We start from the raw sequence: 6,637 nt of genomic DNA on the forward strand, positions 1-6,637 counted from the left end.
TATTTCTTGACTAATTTTTTAAAAAATCCTTTTTTGTTGTGAATCAATCAACCAATCAACATTTATTAAGCTCTTCTGATGGGCTAGGTGCAGTGCAATAGGGCTGGAGAGACAAAGAGATAAGTTAAACAGGGAATTTATCTCTGTCCTCAGGGGGGTTTACACTCTAAAGGTGGAGACAACATGAGCATGTAGAATTATATGTTTCAATATGTAAAGAAGAACAAGAAAAAGAATTTCATAAAAAATGTGAACTTTTGTAATGTTGGTTTTTAAAGAAATTCATGTTTATTACGTATTCACATTGCATTTGAATAATGTAGTAATATAATTGCCCTTGTCCCTTCTGCCTTTCTTTTTACTCACTTAATAATGGAGATATAATATATTATGTCTGACGTTTTCACAAAATGCCCTTAAATACATACATGATTTGTCCTCTTTGGGAATCCAAAGATACTACAGAGTTGAAAGGATTAGACAATAGGAGAAAAAATAAACACCCCAGAAGGTAAAATGTGGATCTATTGGGTAATTGACTCCTCTCATGCTTGTCACAGAATGGACATTGTGATTCCATGGAGAGTATTGATTTGGAGTCAAAGGATCCCACTTTGAATCTCACTTCTGCATTAACTGCCTGTGTCACTTTGTATATACCAAGCCTTAGTTTACACACTGGTAAAATGGGAGAACATTGGTTCAGAAGATACTGGGGTTCCTTTAGCTCCAAATCTGTGAATTTGTATTGCTTTGCCTGTCCCTCTTTCCGACATCTTAATCAATAAAATATGATGTTTTCATCTTGTGTGAGAAAGCCTTAGTAGGGTGTCATAAGAGAGATGAGCAGGGCCATCTGCAGCCATCATGATCTATATCTGTCCATTGGATCCAGATGTCTCCAGAAAAGGAGAAGCTAGTGACTTTGCATAGCCCTTCCTCACTTAAATCCAATTCATTTGCAAGTCATAGCATCATCTTTCTTTTTTCTTGGTCCTTTTCAAGAACAAAGGACAAACAACAACGACAACAAGGAGAGAGATGAACAAAACTCACTTCAAATTTCTTACAAATGGGTCATTTGTAAGAGGCCACCAAGGTTTTGTGGTTGTAATATGGAATCTGGGGTTAGAATACCTAGGCTGGATTCCAGGCTTTCCTATTTGCTACATGGGGTGTCCCAAAAGTCTTAGGGCAGGTTCAAGTCATTAAAGCTTAAATGTTGATTGGTTGCTTAAACTATCAAACCCTTAAATTGCGCTAAGACTTTTGGGACATCTTATCTAATGATAGAGAAAGCATTCACCTTTTCTGAGGCTCATTTTCCTCATCTATACAATGAAGATTGTACTATATTCCCCACAATATGGTTGTGAGGAAAGCTTTCATAAGCTGTAAAGCAGCATATACTATTAAGGAGAATTTAAATCCTACAATTATAGAGCCAGAGAGGATTTTAGAGACTAATTTCTCCAAGACATAGGAGCAGAAAGTGAGGGCTGGAATGGCTAATTGACTTACACGACAAAGTAGTGATTGAGCTCGAATCAGAATCCAGGTGTCCAGACTCCCAAACCAATGGCATTCCCAATATGCCTGGAGAGACTTGAACTCATTACTTCAGAAAAATGTAATTCAGAATCAAGTCATTAGATCACATGACCTTTGATTCACACCCATGTGGACTCAGAGACATTAAGTCAGCCACTGGAGGGAGCTCACATTACTCATATAGTGTAATAGTAATATGCTGAAACTTGTATGGAGAGATAATTTTAAAATGCAATGTAAGGATGACAGCATTTTCCACAAAATCCTTTCATTTATTTATACGCAAATCTGTGTGAATGCAAAATGCCATCTAAATCATACTTTATTGATGGTGGGACTTTTTTTTCTTCTCTTAAAAAACACCAAGAATTTTGGTCATAAAGTTCTTTCCACAAAGTGAGAATCTCCAGAAGCTTGCATATGTATGATGGCAAAAGGGATGGTAGCAGAACAGACCTCAACCCACAACTCAGCCTGTTTTCCGTATTGGCCAGCCTCCCTGGGAGTGCCCCCCTCAAGTTCATGTCTACACAGATTTCGTGAAGGATTAGCTGCTACTCTTGCTTCAATTGAAATTACTGTTGCGGTTTCCAATGAGTAGAGAGGAATGTGCAATATGTAAAAATTCCTAAAGACTATTTTATTTATAGCCATTGCAAACAATGTTTATACAAAGTTTATTAAATATGTCACCCCCATTGATTTATTCCAACCAATCTCTTCAATCACTAATATTTATGGACTGGGTTCACTCGCAACAATTATTTTATAGGCTGGAGAGTATGTTATAACTGGGGATTCACCCTGGCAATTACATCAAAGATAAAATGCTTCCCCAAGACCTCAGAACAGGCCAGGAAGTATATTATTGGACACAAGGTGCTTTTAACTGAACGCCACAGCACTAAATTTAGATGGAATAAAAGAGAAGCTCATCACCTTATCCTGAAAGATTAAAGTGGGCCTTGCATCTTTGCTGAAATTGTTAGACCTTAATGTTGGAAAGATGGGGAGCACCCCGTTAGAGTCCCTTTATGATAACCCAAGCACTGGGCTGTAAAGGATTCAGTATTCATCTTTGAAAAATCCTCATAGGCTCTAGGCTGTCTTTCTCTAGACTTTGGTGAGGGCCTGTTGTGAGCAAAGGACTATGGGAGCTACTTACAAACACATTACAAAGGAAAAAGAAGACACTTCCTCCCTGAAGATACATAGACTTTCTGTGTTGTTGGTGGAGTGGGGGTGGGGTGAGAGGAATGCTTGTAAAATGGAAGAACTTTTAACAAACAAATCACATGGAAGCTGTCAGAAAAGGGAAAGAATTGAGCATGGAAGTGATTGACATAATGGTGAGCCAATATTTGGGTAGTGCATGAAGAGGCACATATGGCTACCTTCAGTCCAAATGAATTCCATCGATTTCCCCCTTCTATTCCTCCTCATACCCTCCCACCTCCCCCTGCCCATAGATCTGGCTGTCTGCTATTAGGAGAGGAAGCCCCTTCCCTGACTAGCTATCAGGGATTAGGTTTCTACCCAGCCTTGGCCTTAGCACCTTTTCCAGTTCTGTATAAACAAACAGGATAAGAGTACAAGACTTTCCCCACCATGTGCTGGGGAATAGGGGCCTCATATGAACTCAGTTGAAGCCTCAGAAAGTCAGTTTGATTGAACTCTCTGAATTGGCTTTCTCTTTGCTCCTGAAAGAAGTTCTCCCTGCAGAGGTCGGCCTGGTTATTGTTTTCCTTTCAAATGAGATAAAGCAAGTTCTGCATTCTGAACCTGTTCACTATTCATCACATCAAGCAATGAATAAGTATTAAGCATACTCTGAGAAGCAGAGTGTCTTCTTGGTTAGAAAGCCAGACTCAGGGACAAAAGGACCTGGGTTCAAGTCCTTAGTCTGACACGTGCTGGATGTGTTATCATGGGCAAGTGCCTTGACCTGTCAGCATTCTAGGGACTTTTAGGTCATGAGAGGCCCTCCCTGAAGGGGAAAGGAAGGGCATGAGCATTTATTAAGCACTTGCTGTGTGCCAAGCATTGTACTAATACAGTTTTAAAGGGGAAAAAAGGGGATTTTAAGAGGCAGAAGGAAGGGGGAAGAAAGTGCATTATAGGCATGGGGGAGTCGGTACAGAGGCAGGGAGGCGAGATGTCATGTTGTGTTGAATAGACTTCAATTCAACACTCATTTATTCAGTGTCTACTCTGTGCCAGGCACCATGTAAGACATGGGGGCACAAAGATAAGTATGAAAATCAATTCCAAGGAACTTACATTTCTCTTGGAAGACAGTACATGTAAACAGTTTAGCAAATTAAAAAAAAAAAACGATTCAATACAAAAGAAGGCATATAAAGAAAGGCTAAGACACCATCTCTGTGCACTTGATTGAATTTATTTATTTATTTATAAAACCAAGAAAATAAGTAGACTATGATTTATCCAAAGGAGGGGTTCTTAGACTGGGGAATCTATGAACTTAAAAAAAAATATTTTGATAATGGAATTTCAATACAACTGATTTCCTTTGTAATCTCCATATATTTTAGGGGTAACAAGGTGGTCCAGTGGAGAGAGTGCTGGCCCTGGAGTCTGGAAGCCCTGAAGAACTTCTTAGCTATGTGGCCCTAGGGTGAGTCATCAAGCTTCTGTCTGCCTTAGTTTCCTTATTAATAAAAATGAAGACAATGATAGCACCTATAACTTCTAGGGTTATTTTGAGAATAAAATGAAATACTATTTGTAAAGTGCTTTGTAAACCTTTTTTTTAAATTTTTTGGTTTTTATTAATTTGTTTACTTTTAGTTTACAAGATTTAGTGCTTTGTAAATTTTAAAATGCTATGTAAATATCAAATGATGTTATTTTATTTTGTGCAATTAAGAACAAATATTCTAAAAAGGGATCCATATACTTCATCAAACTGCCTTTGACCTTATTTTGTCAACAAACTAAAGTCAAGAACACCTAGACTAAAGGAGATTTTCTAAAGAATAATAATAAAAGCATATATTTATGCAATACTTTAAAGTTTATATATATATATATATATATATATATAATTTCATTTCATGTTCACCTTGATCTTCTAAGGTAGGTACTATTATCCATTTCATCTTTTTTTTTTTTATAATCACCTTTATCTCCCATTTGGTTATCAATTCTTTTTTTTTTTTTTTAAAGCAATCGGGATTAAGTAGCTTGCTCAAGGTTACACGGCCAGTTATTTCTGGGTGTGGTGCTGAGTATCTGAGCCCGGGATTCGATCTCCAGGTCATCTCAACACTGGAGCTGGTGCTCTTACTCGCTGAACCACCTGGCCGCCCCTGGTAGGTACTATTATCAACCTGATTTTTGCAGATGAGCTCATTGAAAACCAAGGTCACATAGCAAGTAAATATCCAAGTTGAGACTAGGACATAGGTCTACCGATTCCCAATGCAGTGCTCTTTTCACCACTCTATGTTACATGATGTTGAATTGATATTAAGCACATCATGCTTGTTAATAGCTTGATAGGATTAATAATTGACATGCTTTTAGTCCTTTTTATTTATTTATTTGTTTGTTTGTTTGTTTGTTTGTTTATTTATTTATTTAATAGGAAAGGCAGGTAACTTGCCTGGGTTCACAAAGCTAATAAGGATCTGAGGCAGGATCTGAAATCAAGTCTTTCCTGAATCCAGGCTTGGCTCATTATCATTGTAGCATGCTGCCTCCTGGCAGCATGATTTCTCATGCCATCCTTCCTTCCCTCCTGTGCTTAATGTCCTTACTTCCATTATAGCTGAATTCAAGCAAAGACACATCCCTTAGGAAGACTTTATTCATCCACTTTACCTGCTAATGTCCCCCCAAAGTTATTTTGTATTTAATTTGTAGATATTACATATGTGTATATATTGTGTTCCATCCAGAAAGCAAGCTTCTTGAAGTTGAGAATTATTTCAGCACCTTGACTAGAATCTAGTAGATGCTTTATAAACACTAAATTAGCCAATTGATCAATTCATTCCAATTTATACCCAGCTAAGGACCAAGCAAAATCTGACACCTCACTTTTCACTTTAGTAGCATGGGTGGGAAAACTGGTTAATATGTCCTTTGAAAACTGGAATGTCTATGGTTTTCATCATTCATGAAAGCAATCACAGAACTTGAAGAATAATGAAACCTTGTGGTTATTAACATATGGAGAGCTTGTCATAAGGTGAGGGTACATGATCTTTGCATGTGATGAATGAGTCCCACCTTACCCCATTTGGGGTTTTCTTTTTTTTTTTAAGCAATTGGGGTTAAGTATCTTGCTCAAGGTTACACGGACAAGTTATTTCTGGGTGTGGTGCTAAGTATCGGAGCCCAGATTCGATCCCAGGTTATCCTGACTCTGGGGCCAGTGCTCTCACTCACTGCGCTACCTGGCAGCCCCATTTGGGGTTTTCTTGGTAGAGATACTGGAATGATTAGCTATTTCCTTCTCCAGCTCATTTTACAGATGAGGAAACTGAGACAAACAGGGTTAAGTGACTTGCCCAGGGTCACATAGCTAATAAGTATCTGAGGCCAGATTTGAACTCACATAGATGAGTCTTCCTGACTCCAGGCTTGGTACTTTATCCACTTTGCCACATAGATGACCTTAAATAAATTGAAGTCAATATGATTTCCTAGGTTTTTTATCGTATATCAGGTATCATGTGATGCTATAGATCTTCTTTTCCAGTCTTCGTCTGACAACTCATGTCAGAGAATATGAAGAGAATTCCTTTTGAAAAGTAACACATCACCACTCTTAGAATAATGCTGCTCACAGGGAATTGCCTCCCAAGTCTGGGATCTTGTGAAATCACAAAGTTGGAATATTTCTTTGGGCCAGTTCTGAACTGTGTAGGGAAAAAAATAAACAAACAAATAAAAAATGTTCAATCCCATTGGGCCTTTAATTGCCACTATCTTCTCCAGTATGAAATCACAATGGAATTTCCATAGAATCATGTGTCTTAACTCATGGCATTACTCAACAAATTCCAGATGCCTGAACAATGATGGTCTCTTGTGCAAGAAATTACTAGTAAGTATT

The sequence above is a fragment of the Petaurus breviceps genome, unplaced genomic scaffold (assembly GCF_028583685.1).
Source record: "Petaurus breviceps papuanus isolate PSGF00001 unplaced genomic scaffold, PetGlider_PUasm1.0 220, whole genome shotgun sequence".
Lineage (NCBI taxonomy): Eukaryota > Metazoa > Chordata > Mammalia > Diprotodontia > Petauridae > Petaurus > Petaurus breviceps.